Source organism: Polypterus senegalus, chromosome 4 (genome assembly GCF_016835505.1).
Source record: "Polypterus senegalus isolate Bchr_013 chromosome 4, ASM1683550v1, whole genome shotgun sequence".
In the NCBI taxonomy this organism is placed as follows: domain Eukaryota; kingdom Metazoa; phylum Chordata; class Cladistia; order Polypteriformes; family Polypteridae; genus Polypterus; species Polypterus senegalus.
Genome location: NC_053157.1, coordinates 151341151 through 151358283, shown reverse-complemented (window position 1 = coordinate 151358283; position 17133 = coordinate 151341151).

Sequence of the window (17133 nt, the reverse complement as noted above, 5' to 3'; positions counted from 1 at the left end):
TATGAGCTGTTACTTAATAATAATAATAATATCTAACAACATATGCATTACCATTACTACGAGTACCAACCTATATTAACTACATATTGTCATTTTCTAATTTAGTGTTTAGTAAAATACTGCAAAGTACATCATAAAATGTTTAAAATTACTACTTAATTGTCCCAACTGTTTTCTTTTTCTTTCCAGATTCTTTCTCATTAATGTAACATATTATAAACAAATTACATTCTGAAATAAAACATACGCTAAATGCCATTTGCCACAGCCTTGACAATCCTTTTACTCACTGGGATACTGAAAGGACTTGCAGAACAAAATCTTCTTTGACAATAATTATGCAAGAAACCTTAAGTAAAAGTGAATCTAGAACACCTAAGTATGTATTTTTTAACAATTTATTGTAATATACTTTACCCTGAAAACTTGCAACTTCTTCCATTACTGCCTCTACTATGAGTTACTAATACAGAGTATTCAAAATAAAAGCACTTCCAGCATAAATTTCGTAATTATACAAATTTGTTTGAGAGTGGCTACATGTTTTGCTCTGTGCACAAGCCAATTATAACTGTCATACATTTACCAAGAATCCAGTAGTATAGCTTTTACTAAAGATTAAATTACTTTAAGGCAAATTATGAAGCAGAGAAGCTCTAATCCATTGTTCTTAAACATAATATTATATTTCAGCCTACTTTAAACTATGCTGCATTCAATTTATGGAAATGTCTAGGGACTGTGACATTTAGAGATTCATATGTAGATAATTTATTTGAATATTTTTTAACTATAACCTTTTAAACTGTTTCTTTCAGGAGCACATTTTTTTACATAGAAAATAAAAACACATTAGTAAAAGCAATCTATAGCTTTCAACTATATTCATCCCTGAGGGATAATGGTTAGTCTGGATGGGGATTTATATGGAATTGAAGGTCAGTTTGCATATTTGCAACTAGTATACCACAAAGGGTTAAAATGAATCATATATCTTAAAATAGTTTTTTATTCCTCAGCTTTCTGCACACTCCACCAATGCCGGTCCCAAGCCACCCCATTCCAGAAAAAAAAACTTGACGACAGAAACGGCTACTGAAACTCTAGTCATTGAAGCTTCAGTAGGAGTTGGGCCTTCCTCAGGAGACCTTATGAAGCCAAGTGGTGAAAGCCAGAGCACTCTGGAAGCCACAAGGCCCAGTACCTTATTCTCAGCCAAAGCAACTAACATTGCAACATGGAACGTAAGAACCATGTTTGAAATGGGAAGAACCTGTCAAGTAGCAAAAGAGATGAGAAACTATAAAATGAATGTGCTCGGCATCAGCGTTGGGAGAAAAGCATATGGCTGTAATATCTCTACCAATGAGCAGGTGCCCTCTGAAACAGGGGTCGCCAACTTCAGTCCTGGTGGACCACCGTGGCTGCAGGTTTTCATTCTGATCCTTTTTTTAATGAGTGCCTGTTTGTGCTGCTAATTAACTTCTTGTGAATTCATTTTAATTGACTTCTCTTTTAAGATTTGTTCCCCTGAATTTCTCCACCGTTCCTCTGAATTGCTTCATTTCTTTACTTAAATGGCACCCAAAGAGAAATGAAATGTGAAGTGAGGGAGCCAACAGAAGACCAACTAAGTCAGGGCCTCAAACTCCAACCAATTTCACTCCAACCTGCTGCTTAATGAGGTGCCGATTCTTGGTTTAATTAAACCCGTCCTTTAATTCCATGGTTTGTTGCTGCTCTCATCGTGCATTAGCAGACGTTTAGAAAACTGTTGATTTTCTCTTTTCTAGTACTGATAAAATGTTTTCTGGACCTGAGCAGATTGACATTCCTGAGACCTTCTCCTTTCTTTATTTTCAGATATTGTGTGATGGACACCAGTTGCTTTGGCACATCTTGTATCTCATTATTGTTTGGCTGCTAATTAAGGGGAAAAAAACAATTAAGGGGTCTGAGTCTTCAAGAGCAAGCCAATTAAAATTAATTCAAAAGAAGTTAATTAGGAGCAAAAACAGGTCGCTCATTAAGAAAAGTGTTAGAATGAAAACCCATAGCCACGGTGGTTCTCTAGGACCGCAGTTGGCAACCCGTGCTCTAAAACACATGTAGCTGTTATCAACTCTCCCAAAAACGTCTAATGTTACTATTTAACAATCTCTAGATTTCTAGCTAAGTGGCGACAAGGTACAGTCCAACATGTGGTGAGAGGTAGAGTGACTTGAACAGAGGCTGGCGTGTGAGTGAGGATGGCCCCGCCCAGCTCCCTACTCCTGAAGTTCCGCCTCCGCCTCCCCTCAGCCCACAGCCTGTCTTTCGGATTTGAGCAAATAAGTCGTAAAATCAACCAGAATGTTCAAGCAATTTATAGCAATGGCTGATGTAGGGAACATTCTAATCCAGATACTGACCTGGCCCCATCACTGCTTGTTTGCTGTGTCTGTGTATATTGAAGTGGTTAGCTCCTGTTTGAATAAATACCCTAATAATTCCTGTTTTGACTGGAAGAATGTTGGGTTTTTTTTAAGCTTTTGGACTCGGCATCTTCTTTTGGGTGCAAGACTGTGACTCACATGTCACAGTTTATATACAGCTTCTTTCTCATTATGTGTCTTTACAAAGAAAGTCCCAGCTTTCATTAAGTAAGCCATAGTAATTTCTTTCATTCGCTATGCTTTAGGAATGCCATTACCTCTTGTTAAGTTTTATCGCAGGGTTGGAGCATGACTCCAACAAGTTTGGCAATGACAATTCTGTGCAGAGAATTTTATACACCATCCCCTGCAGGAAGGCCACAAACTGCCTATCTGGCAGGAATAGCCTTCAATTAAAGAAAGCAACTGGGGGATAACTAGTACCTGAATTTTTTCATTGTGAATGGCTCAGGGAGGAACAAATAGATTTATACTGTTGGTCATTGGATTTGAATTGTGTCTGAAATAGGATTGGATAAGCCAATGGAGTTCCCTGCACCATTGGTCCAGTGGAAAATCAAAAGAACTTGAACCAGTATAAGACAAAAGTTACCAACCCCTTCAGTCTCTTCTTTCTTCTCATCTCTCTCCATCTCTCACCATCTGGCTATGAGGAGACAACTCTCTGGCCATTTCTCCATGATGAAGGCAGCTTTGCACTGCTGCTTAGGCTGTAATGGTATATTTGTCACACTTTTTTATTTCTGCATTAATTAATTTAGATTGCAACTCGGTCCTGCTTTTTCCCTTATTCTGTCTGAGGTTATAGATAAAGAGGGAAGGGGGTGAAGGAAGTGCTGAAATACAGTATGTGACCTCAGAGTGGTAATTGTATGAGATTTGAGGCATTTTGGTAAAGTCTACATAATAAAGAGAACCAAAGGGGGTGACAGCGTCACTAGGATCCTACAATACAAAACCATTGCTGTATGAGTTCTTGTTTGTCAGTGATCTTTTATAAAGGAAAAGTAATGAAATCAGAGATTAAGAAGAAATCATTTAAATTGAAGCTGTTAAGGGAGTAAGTGGATGATCTGAAAATTTACATAGGATTAAACACTAGTTATTAAGAGTAGGAAATGTGGAGTATGTAGTAGAAATGTTGGGATTCAGTACATGAGTTCCAAAAAATTGTTTCAAGAAAGATGTGCTCTTAGAAAGATAATGTATAAGCAGTGAAGATGTCAGTTGTTTCTTGTATTTGACAGGGACAGAAGATACAGGCAAAAAAGTTGTTTTGGAAGAATAAAGCAAGTTTAAAGTTGGTAATAGGTGCAGTGTTAAAGTATAGACATTTTTTGGATGTCCCTACATTCTAAAATCTATGGAAGTCTCTGTGATCATGATGAGAAATATTTATTGAAGATGTAAGAACGCTTATGTGGTGTAGGGAGTGAGGCATGGTGGGTGATAGCCAAATATGAAGCAAGGCAGAATAGGACTGAGATAAGAATAATTAGGATGATAGTTGTAGTTTCACTGAAGGAGGGTATGATTAGTGCAGGAATATAAACAAACCAGGTGAGAAGACTGGCAAAAGGCAGGAGTCCATTTGGAAAAAGGAATCCTATGATAGAAGCGGAGAGGATGAAGAAAGTTGGCAGCAAAAACAATATGTAGACAGCGGTGGAAAATGGAAGAGGTTATTTTGGAAGGCAACTGGCCAACCCTGTGGAAACCAAGGTAGCAGCTGTTAAGTCTGTTATGTTTGACTACATGTTCGGTCAACCAGTGGGCCGTAAACATAATGTAGAATTTAATCTACCTATGGGCGGCATGGTGGCACAGTGGTAGCGCTGCTGCCTTGCAGTTAAAAGACCCGGGTTTGCTTCCCGGGCCCACCCTGCGTGGAGTTTGCATGTTCTCCCCATGTCTGCGTGGGTTTCCTCCCACAGTCCAAAGACATGCAGGTTAGGTGCATTGGCGATCCTAAATTTGTCCCTAGTGTGTGCTTGGTGTGTGTGCCCTGCGGTGGGCTGGCGCCCCGCCTGGGGTTTCTTTCCTGCCTTGTGCCCTGTGTTGGCTGGGATTGGCTCCAGCAGACCCCCGTGACCCTGTAGGTAGGATATAGCGGGTTGGATAATGGATGGATGGATAGTCTACCTATAGTCCTGCTTTAAATGAATTATTTTGCTGTCTTATACAATGCTTGTTACCACAATGATGCCAGTAATTTCTGAGCATGGTGGTGCAATGTTGAGCACTGCTGCCTGACATTTGCAGTAGACATGGCCCACATTCTGGTGAGGTCCCTGTTTTTATGGAGCTTTTAAGTTCTCTGTGTCAATAATACTTTTTCTCTGGATATTCTGGTTTTCTTCTTACCAAGAAAATGAATGTTGTTTAAGGTTGACCGATGGCTTTAAGCTATCTCTGTGTGAGGTTGTCCTGTGTATGTGATGTTTCTTGTTTCATTAAAATATTTTATTGTGCAAACATTTCAGTCTTGTTTGTCTAGAAAATTTCATTGCAGAGATATGTCGCAACATGTGCGAGGTATTTGTTTTGGGTAGGAAACAACAAATTTAGCTCACTAAGGAGTACCTAAAATGTTTAGGGCAGAAGTCAGGTATAGGTGTGGGTTCTGATCTTGTGTGATACCTATTGTTTTCTACTAAATCAAATGAAGTCATACATGTTAAATCTTGCTTGTGAAAGAGGTAGAGATGACTGGTGATATGTTGCACGCAAGAATTTCATTGTCCTGTGTCCATGACACTAATATTGTCATGACTACTGCTTATTTTTACAAACAAAATAAGGACAATCAGTCTTCTGCACTCACTTAATCCATTATAGAATAGTGGAAAATAATAAAAAATCCTGGCATTATTAGCGAATCAATCACAGAGAACACCCAGAAATGCACTTTTCTGACCATCTTACAGTTACTGATACAACACATATACAGGTTTTTTGGAAGACCCAGCTGAGTGATAGAGGATGAAAACTTTTCACAGAGAGTACCCATGCCATGTTTTGAACCCAGGATAGTGAAACTGGGAAATGACAATACAGAATACTGCACCGGTATGCTGGCTGGTCTAGTATAGTCTACAAATATTTTGCATATTTAGTTTCCAAGAAGATCAAACACTATTTGTTTTTCATCCAAAAGACAAGATTTAATAATTTTCAATTTTAAACAATTTCTGTATTACTCTATTCACTTTATCTTTGATTGAACTTTGATTAAATAGCTAAGGCATTTTGCAATTCCAATACATATTTCAGGAATCCGTGATGACCTTGATGAACTAAGTGCTATACCTGGGTAGCAATTTCTAAATTCTGTGGCTTAAGCTGTGTTTATTTATTTTTTATTGGTGTTTCATACAGTACACTGTGGTATTGTTTTCAATTTTATTTTGTGTTTGCTTTTCAAATATGTAATAGGGGAGAAATTGCCCATATTCTGAAAATTAAACTCATTAATTTTCAGTGATATAATATGATTAATACAATGTTCATGTTATGTTCAGTTGGTATAGAAATAGATCTACACTTAATGTCTACAATTATGTTATTAGTGTCATAACAAAACCAGCATAAAGCTACCAGAAAGAAAATGAAGAAAACTCCACTTAAGTTGTGTCACACACGTGCGAGTAGGAGGATGTTGTATGGACCAAGTGAAGGTAATTCCACACCAGGCCAGAGGGTGGCGGTGTGCACTAAACCTTCTCCTGTTGTTTCTACAGACCAGCCATGGGAAAAGCTGTCTGATTCAGAGCTGATGACGTCACTTCCAGCACCCAGCATGATGTCACTTCCGGTTCTGGCACCCTGAAGAATGTCACTTCCAGTTCCCCTACGTCACTTCCGGTCCCTGCACATCACTTCTGGTCTAATCCTTTAAAGCCGCCATCTTTGCAAACCCTCAGCAGTTCTGTTTTACACTCAGTCTTGTGAACATCTCTGTTCCTTTCAAAGCCTTTTGCACCCAGGGATATTATACGGGTGGCTGCCCCAAACCTTTTTAAGTGTGTTGTCTGATCTTTTTACAGTTGATTGTAATGGTTCGTATTTAACAATTTGTAATAGTGCAACTTTATGAAATGGATACAATAGGAATGAACCAAAGATTATTGTCTGCTATTTAAACTGGAACATGCATCCAGCCATCCATTAATAATAATAATAATAATAATTCTTTACATTTATACTTCAACCACCACTAGTCAAGTCAAGTCAAGTCAACTTTATTTATAAAGCACTTTACTTACAGCAGCCGCTGACCAAAGTGCTGAACATAGGCTAAAATAAATTTAAACAAAACAAACTAATAAATAAGTAGATAAAATACAAACAAATAAAACAAATTAAAACATAGTAAAAACAACTAAACAGAGTTAACACAGAGTAAAATCAACTGCTCACACAGGATCAAACGACAAACCAAAAAGATAGGTCTTAAGAGCAGACTTAAAAATGGGCAGTGAGGAGGCCTGTCTAATGTGGATCGGCAGTGAATTCCAGAGCCTTGGAGCCACAACGGAAAAAGCCCTATCCCCCCTGAGCTTTTGCTGAGTCCTAGGAACGGGAAGGAGAGTGCATATGCAGCAGCTCAGCGAGGTAGGGCGGAGCAAGCCCATTTAAGGACTTAAAAACAAATAAAAGAATCTTAAAATGAACTCTAAACTGAACAGGCAGCCAGTGCAGTGAGGATAATATAGGTGTGATGTGCTCATTCTTTTGCATGCCAGTTAAAAGGCATGCAGCAACATTTTGCACCAGCTGCAGCCGAGACAGGGTGGACTGGCTAACACCAACATACAACGAATTACAATAATCCAATCGGGTTGTAATGAAGGCGTGGATTACTGTTATAAATTGATCTTTGGAAAGAATGTTTTTTATCTTCGCCAAACGTCTTAGCTGAAAAAAAACAGATTTCACCACCGCACTGATCTGACCGTCCAGTCTAAAATTCTCATCTATCCTAAAACCCAAATTTGTAATGACAGGCGTACCATATTGTGCAAGGGGACCCAAATCCACAGAAGCAGAAGTAGAAAAAGACCCACTGGTGCCCCCAGGACCAAAAACTATAACCTCTGTCTTATTTTCATTAAAACTTAAAAAATTCACTGCCATCCAAGCTTTCACCTCTTCTAGGCACATAACCAACATTTGTATGGAGTAAGCATCCTTGCGTTTGAGGGGTACATATACTTGAGTATCGTCTGCATAACAATGGAAAGCAATTTTATGCTTTCTAAGAATAGAGCCAAGAGGTAGGAGATACAACGAAAATAGCAAAGGACCAAGTATGGAGCCTTGCGGAACCCACACGATAGTGAAGCAGAGGAAGATCTAAACTCATCCAGCCTCACTGAAAAAGATCTCTGAGTCAAGTACGATTTAAACCACGCCAAGGCAGTACCATGAATGCCCACACAGTGCTCCAGACGAGATAATAAAATACTATGATCTATAGTATCAAAGGCAGTTGCTAAATCGAGCAGAACTAAAATCACATAATCCCCTGAGTCTGTTGCCAAAAAGATGTCATTAAAAACCTTCAGTAATGCGGTTTCAGTACTGTGAAATGGCTTAAAACCAGATTGAAACACTTCAAGTGCATCACTTTCATCTAAAAAGGCTTTCAATTGAATATACACACTTCTCTCCAAAATTTTGGAGAGAAATGGAAGCTTGGAAATCGGTCTAAAATTGGATAGTACAGTGGGATCTAGGCTTGGTTTTTTGATCAATGGTTGCACTATGGCATGTTTAAACAAATTAGGAACTATGCCTCAGGAAAGGCTACTATTGATAATAGCAAGAACAGATGGTCCTAAAACAGAAATAATCTCTTTAAAAAGAGAAGGTGGGACAACATCAAAAGGAGAACCTGAGGGCTTCGATTGACCAATAATCTCATATAGACAGGATAGAGTCACCGGCACAAACTGATAAAAAACAGCAGAGCAGGGGAGAACAGCTAAGGGGCCATAAACAGTGAGAGGTATATGAGCCCTAACATTATTCACCTTATCCACAAAAAAGTGCAAAAATTTCTCACATGTCTTAAAAGAGGGTTCCATGCAGGTATTCTGTGGAGCATTTAAAACCCTATCTATAGTGTCAAATAACACACGAGGCTTATGACAGTTTGACAGAATAATATTTGACATGTACGCTCTTTTGGCGTCTTTCACAATAAACTGATAACGACGCCAGCAGTCTTTTAATATTTGAAACGATACATGCAAATTGTCCTTTCTCCATTTGCGCTCAGCTCTTCGGCACTCGCGTCTGACAGCACGAGTTGTGTCATTCAACCAGGGCTCGGATTTCATTTTAGGCTGTCTGGTTTTTAATGGAGCCACAGCATCTAAAACAGTTCGGCAGGTGGAATGAAACCAGGAGCAGAGCTCCTCCGTATCGGAGGACGCAGATTCAGGAAGATCACATTGACTAAACAAAGCAGGAAAATGTACAGCAGTGGATGGATTAATGACACGACAGCGCCGCGCAGAAGCGCGGGGTTTACCAGCTTTACAAGGCAAGGTGATGTCAAATATTACAGGCTTATGATCTGAAAACACTGTGTCCAAAATTGTCAAATTCGCCACAGAAAAGCCAAGCGATAGGACAAGATCCACCGTGTGCCCAAGTTCATGTGTCGGTCCAGACACCCACTGCATAAAACTAAAAGAGTCAATTAGACTTAAAAAGTCCTTCACCATCGGTTTATCAGGACAGCATACATGTAAATTAAAATCTCCAAGAATAAGGACTCGATCATATTTAGGCACAATTTCAGCCAGCAAGTCTGAGAAATCATTGAGAAAGTCCTTATTATACCACTACTAATGTGTAGCATTAGTGGCCACCACTAATGTGTAGCATCCATCTGAATGATGCAATGACAGCCATGTTTGCGTCAGTACACTCACCACACATGAGCTATTAGATGGTGAAGTGGTAAAATAGTCAGCCAGTTAGGGACGGCGATGATTTGGGGGGCAGAATGACTAGACTGAGGTAAGCAATTTAGCCAGGGGATAAGGTTACACCCTACAGTTTACAACGGATGCCCAGAGATCTGTAATGACCACAGAGAGTCAGGACCACAGTTTTACATCTCATCTGAAGGACCGCACCATTTTTACAGCACAGTGTCTCCGTCACTGCCAACGACTCTTCCATTGTCTAAGCCTGCCTCCTCTATAACAAATGAAGATGAATCAGTAGAGTATACTTTTTTACCTGCATGCTAATGAAAAGCACAATTGAAATTATTTTTTTTTTTCAGTGTTGGAAAGTTGATTTTGTTTTGCATATTTCTAATTAATTTAATTGGACCCACCCTCACTTAAGAGGAAATAAAGCAAGCAGTTGTCCAGATAGTATTCACAGCATAAAATTCATCTTTTTCTAAAGATACCAATGTTTTGGCTGCTCAAAATATTCTGCTTTAAAAATATTTCTGCACCTATAAATCTATTTCATTCTGTAGTGTCATGATAAGAATATGCTGTGAGCATACACTTGAATATGAATATAAAATAATGCTGTGAAAATGCTTTGCACTACTTTTTTCTTTCCTATATTATGATCTTTCATATAGTTTAACTTGTCCAATCCCCCTTGAAATGGATATGAGAAGAAAACAGTCAGTTGCCTGAAGCATACTGATACATCTAAAGGGCATTTTTTAATAAATACGTTAATAAATGTCCAAAGTGATCTGGAATTACTCTGCAGGAGAAGGCAGCAGCATTAATAGAACCAAGCACGGTGTCAAAGCAGGATTATTATTGACCCATTGTTGGAAGGCCGGTTAGTGTGCAGCCTGTGAAATTAAAGCAGCTCATGGCTAAAGCAGTATTTTATCTTGCAAACAAAAAGCTCACAATGATGTCTTCCCATAAGGTAGTCATTTATATTTTTATGTTCTTATTGCTTAGTCTTTTTTCCTTTTAAAAACATGCCTTGATTGGGATACTGTGAGTCCTTGAATATTTTTTGTGACATTTACTTTATAAATCTGTTTATAATGGTTTGATTAATATCCTTGCAATTCAGATTCCACTGGACTCGATTTATAATCCTCATCAATACTAAAGATTTTTTTTTGTTTTGTGGTCTTGTTAATTAAACAGTTAGCTTTGTTTAATTTGTTCTGAATGCTAAACAGCTTAGTGCTGTAAATAGAACTGTATCTTGCTATCTCTAATCACAGTTCACAGCATGCTATACTCTTTGGACAAAGACGAAACAATGAGTTTAATTACACTCTGAATGCATTCAGGATATAGTAAGTATTTACAGGAAACAATATAGTATAATAAAAATTGCTCTTTATTTCAGGCATGGCAGTACTTTGAAGGTTTCTTAAAAACTATTTCTTCTTTCAAAAAGAGATAAGAATTCTTTTGTAGAACTGTAACAATGGTAGTTAAATTTTAGGAGCCCATTACTGTGATCCAAAGTAAGATTAAGATACATTTTTAAATAAATTTATGTTTTTTTAATTATTTATTGATTTTTGAAAATATATTTAACATATTTGAAAATGGCAGTCAAGTGTATTTTTAAGATCTCTGAATTTGCTATAAATGTGTATGTGGGATTTTCTACCAGTTTTCATATTTTGTTAAAGACAATTCATTATTTTATGAAAGAAGAGAGTCAACAACCAAAATAATGCTAAAGAATCATAAGTTCTCAGAATGTAATTATATTTTTCAAATAATAAAACACAGAAGGGCTGAATAAAAAGAACCAGAAATCTGAAAGCATGCCTGAACTTCCCCTGGTCTATGTCACTTGACAATTAAGTGAAATGGCTTGCCCAGCACCCTCTCACCTCTCACAACTTATCTCTCTTGCTCTCTCTCATTTTTTCCTCCTTTAGAATTCATCTCAAGTTTTCTTTCAGACTCATGTTTGTTTGAAATAATCTTAAATCTCTTCCAGGAATCACTTCCAGTGTCAGCAGTGCCTGCTTTTGGTACAAGGACATCAGACCAGAGGACACTCTGGAAAACCCCAGCCTCCCTGCACACTTGATGATTGTGTCAGAACTTAAATGGACCCATTTCTAAACCATTTCACAAGCTCCCTGCTCTTATTTTTAAGCAATAGACCTCAAACCGTCTCAATTTTGTTCTGTCATTTTGTTATGACCTAGAGAGTTCCTGATCAGAAAGCCCCTATGACTGTAGCAAAAAAGGTCCACAAAAAGAAGGATCTATTAGCTTTCAGCTTGAAAAACATAAAGGTCAAATAAAGAATCTTTATAAAATAAAAGATTTCTTTTCAAGAATGCTGTGCAGTACAAGAACCTCTAAAAAGCGCTAAAAGCCCAGAAGGAGTTGTCTTAACTCAATAAAAGCAATCCAAAGCAAACAAGTCTTAAAAAGACAAATCCTGAAAGCAAAGTCAAAAACAGCATAAAAGTCAAAAAAATCAAATATATTCACAAAAGCACAGTATTAATCCCAAGATCTCACCAACATCACCAAGCGCATGCAATGAACCACAAGGGACTGTTTGTTTCCTCAGCCTTTATAGAGTTGAGAGTAGTATCTTGATGGAGATGAACAGGTGTCCCCACCCTCAAAATACATCGAACAATATAGAAAAACCATAGACACATGGAAATTAAAAAAAGAAAACATACAAAAGTAATAAAAAAAACACAGATAATGCAAATAATTCACATAAATAATAATATTAACAGAAATAAATAAATCAAACATGAGCAAAAATAAGACATAAAAATGAAATTTAAACATCAGTAAGGGAAGGAACCCTTGCTGAGACATAACACAGTTACAAAATAGCAATCTAAAGAAACTTCACTGGCCTTCTGTCATCCTGCCATGGTCTCATACTGGTTAAGGGCAATGAATTTTAACATAATGTATAAATTATCATTATTTTCATGCCATTAATGTTTAAGCAGTATGAAATAGAGGGTTCATTTGTATGATTTTAGAAAGATTACATGCAGACTGACGGTTAACAAAATAATCAGGAGATGAGAAATACTAATGGGCAAAGTTAGAGGTGAAGTCAGGGACTGGGGCTTAAATACCAGGATTATCTGGACTGACTGCTTAGTGTGTAATAATGTAATAATCAAATCAGGAGATGGAATCAAAGTCAGAAATGTGCCAGGGTCAATATCAGGCAGTCAAATAAATCTTTCAAACTAGCCAAATCAAATAAATAAAGTGAGAAAGGTCAGAGGGCAGAAGAATCTACAAATAACTTGTGACAGAAAGAGGGATGAAATCATTGTTTAAAACAGACTTCATACCCACAATATCAGGAAAGGCAAATCAATGAACATTTGAGTTTTTCTTTTTGTGTCAATAAACTTTGAAAACCAGGAAGCACGTGACAATGCTCTTTAAGCTTTTGACCTGGTAATAAAAATAGCACTGAAAAATGTATTTCTTTTGTAATGTTGTTAAAAAGTCACTAAATAATATAATTTTAGTGCTAAGCAAGAATCATGGTCAATGAGTCAAGCAATTGGTCTTAATACTAACTTGTTTAAATTTCAGATACTATCTAGGAAGGAAGTTATTTGCATTTTGTACTGGTCTCTGGTACTTGGATCAAAAAATCTGTACACTGCCATCTTATGTAGACAGGACAAAAAATGGCAGCATGAGAATAACATGTTGTATGACTGCCATATGATGTGACCAGCAACAGATGCAGCAACATTAAACAACATTGCTATTCACAAATAAATGCAAATCAGTGGTGAGTGTACCACCTCAATGCTGTTAGTAGAATGGCATTAAAATATTTCAAAACAAAATTCATCCATCCATCCATTATCCAGCCCTCTATATCCTACTACAGGGTCACGGGGGTCTGCTGGTGCCAATCCCAACCAACACAGGGTGCAAGGCAGGAAACAAACCCTGGGCAGGGTGCCAGCCCACCGCAGTCAAAACAAAATGTACAACTCATTTTCAAACAAACTGTACAGCCGCAAAATGCATAAAAATATTTCCCAGATGTTCTGTGCATTCTCAACATCCCAATCAGGCTTGCTACATTTCACATAGTGGAACTGCTTCAATAAGCAGGCATCATGGATGTCCTTAGCAGGCACCCAAGTTGGCCAGATAATGAACAGCTGACCCATGTCTATCAGAGACCAATGATTTCTCAATTTCTTTCTTGATCTCTCCATCAACCTTTGCAGGACACAAAGGTAAGGGAGGTAATGGACTGAAATGGACTGGTTTCAGCTCAGTCTTATGAAATGGCTGATGACAACTTTCCAACACAGTCTCCCAACGTCAAAGTGTCGGCCGATAATGTGCCGTCTGACAGATAAGTATCTCTTGTGTTTGTTAGGTCCAAAACAACCAAGTTTCTTATTCTTCATAGTTGGTGAGTGCTCATTGGTTGTCAGCTGTTGCATACACACAGCCCGCCACTATAACTTAAGACAACCCAGATTTGGACTAAGTTGCTGGGTGTATCAAACTACACTACAGGCAATCACAATAGCATGCCTCCGTCTGGCTAAGGTTATGTAAAATCAAGTCTGTGGCTAACAACTTGCTGGTAAAGTCCTACAGTGTGATATGACCTTAAGGGGTAAGCAATTGGTCCAAGTATAGGAGCCCAAGAGAGCAGAAAACATTGAGAGATTGACCAGTAGTAGATGCTGTGGACAATAAAATGGATAATGAATGTGAAGATTTAAGCTAGGCCAAAGCTGTTATATTGGCCAGCCTACATTCACATCCTCAGCTATGATTATATTCTTTGCATAGTGACTAAAAGAATGAGATTGTGAAAACTAGCTGCCTGGCTAGTCCTCAGAGTAGAACCACTGACTCTTTGGATTGAGAGAAGCCAGATGTGATGGTTTGGATATACCCAATGGGCATCTCATCCAGGAGGTACATCATGCACAGCTAATTGGAAGAAATCCATGGGATAGACCCAGGACACACTGGAGGGATTACATTTCTCAGCTTCCACATTGTATCACAGTAGAATTAACCACAACCTCACAAGGTTAAGAGTATTAAAAAGGTAGTGAATATGTTATTGGTTTCACAAGAATGATCAAGATTGCTGTTTTCTAAGATATGCTTTTCTTAAAGCTGTGTTTTGTTTTTCATTTTGAAAATGAACTCTGGTACTTACATAGGAAATCTTCTTATAGGGTGTTTATGCAAGTTTATAACACTGGGTGTACAGGCTTGTTATACTGTTTCTGTTATGAAAAGGTCTGTGTTTATGTATATTTTTTGTCATTTTGGACTAAATATTTTTTTCATATTTTTTTGTTCATTATTGTCTAGTGTAACTGCACTTGCATGCCATTTGTTTTGTAGGTCGAGCCCTAGGAGGCGGGGCCACTTTCACATCATTCCTTTTGAGCCCTCTTTCTACTTATTTAAGGCCAGAGCTGAGTAAATGCAGATCAGAAAATCACTGCACTTATGTTCAGATCATTTTTAAGTATTAGCAGTTTTGTTGGAGTTAATGGTTTTTTTTTTTAGTTTTGTTTAAGAATTTAAACTTGTTTTCACTCAGGTTACCTTTTAAACAACCCATTTTGCCTATTTTTGCTTTTCTGAGCTTCTCCTTTTTTATTTGCACTAAAATGTTACATTTAAGACTCCTAATCATTCCAGTTTCAGGCTCTACTGTAAGCTCATGGCTTTTAACTTTTGCTTTTTATTTTCCAAAAGTTACGTTTTAATAGGCATGATAATCCTTGTTGTAGAAACAGAAAAAGTGAATGAAACAATAGATTACAGATGGACATAATGATGCCAGGATGAACTTATTATTTCACTGCTAAAATTTGATTACTGTATGTGCCATGTAAACCCTTTAAAAACTATTAAACACCTACAACTGTAACGGTCTCAAATGTTAAAGACAATACAATATCTGAGAAAATAACCAGAAACCATTTTTTCTTAGCATGCAGAGGTTTCTCTGCTCTCTGCACATTTGCTTAACTTTCTGGTGACCTTTCTCAGAAATGTCTTCCAATAGCTTTCAATAAAATTCTTTTTATTGAGTGTCACAGCGGCCAATACTGTACTGCTGGGTTACTACATAGAGGTCTCAGTTCACATCTAGCCTAGGCCTTGATTTTCTATTACTTGCTCATTCTCACTGTATCTATTGTGGTTGTCTTTGGTTAAACTGGTTTTCTACCACATCTGAGAGGTGACTGGAAAATGTAAATTGAACTTGTGTGAGCAAGTGTAGTCTGCATTGAAGTGATATCTCTCCTAGAATTGGCCATTGCTTTGTGCACAAAAGTGCCAGAATGGACTGTGACTTTCTGTGACTCTGTACAGAAATACGGTTTAGGAAAAAAGAAAGATTGAATACTTTTGAATTAAAAAAAGTTTGCGGAGGAGCTTGAGAAACCTCTGGCGTTATCAGAATTACTAGATGCTATAAAGTCACTCCAAGGCGGGAAAGCAGCAGGCTCTGATGGCTACCCTGCAGAATTTTACAAGAAATTCTCCGCTCAGCTAGCTCCTCTCCTATTAGCAACATTTACAGAAGCCAGAGATAACCAATCCCTTCCTCAAACCTTTTGCCAAGCACTAATCACTGTTTTCCAAAACAAAATAAGGACTTATTACAATGTGCATCATACAGGCCAATTTCACTTCTGAATAACAACGTTAAAATACTCTCTAACATCATAGCTAGAAGGATGGAGAAAGTGCTTCCCTCGGTAATATCACAAGACCAAAGTGGATTTATTAGGGGCCGACACTTATCTTCAAGTCTTCGACGCCTGTTTAATGTATTATACTCACCAACTAAATCAAACACCCCAGAAATATTATTATCTTTGGATGCAGAAAAAGCATTCGACATGATTGAATGGAAATACCTTTTTACTATATTGGAGAAGTTTGGGTTTGGCCCGAACATTTGTGCATGGATTAAATTACTGTATACTAACCCAGAAGCTTCAGTTTGCATCAACAACATTTGCTCAGACTACTTTAAACTAGAACGTGGCACTAGACAAGGATGCCCTTGTCACGCTGCTGTTTGCATTGCCATTGAACCACTGGCAATACATTGTCGAAATACTGATCAGATAAAGGGGATTAGCAGAGAAGGACTGGAACAGAAAATCTCATTATATGCAGATGATATGGTACTGTATATATCGGACCCAGAAAATTCTGTGCCTGCAGTCTTAGCAGCACTCACAGAATTTCAAAAGATCTCTGGTCTCAGAATTAATCTGAATAAAAGTGTACTCTTTCCAGTGAATTCTCAAGCATATAATATTAGATTAGATACCCTACCTTTTATCATTGCAGAACAGTTTAAATACCTAGGGTAAACATCACAAGTAAACATAAAGCTCTTTATCAACAAAATTTCGCGTCTGCATGGAAAAAATTAAACAAGACTTGCATAGATGGTCAACCCTTCATCTCACACTAGCTGGAAGAATTAACACTGTTAAGATGAATATTCTTCCTAAGCTCCTTTTTATTTCAAAACATCCAATATACATTAATAAATCATTCTTTAAGCAATTAGATTCAACAATAACCTCATTTATTTGGAATTCAAAACATCCACGCATCAAAAGAGCGACCCTACAAAGACAAAAGGCAGAAGGCGGCATGGCTCTACCTAACTTCCAGTTTTATTACTGGGC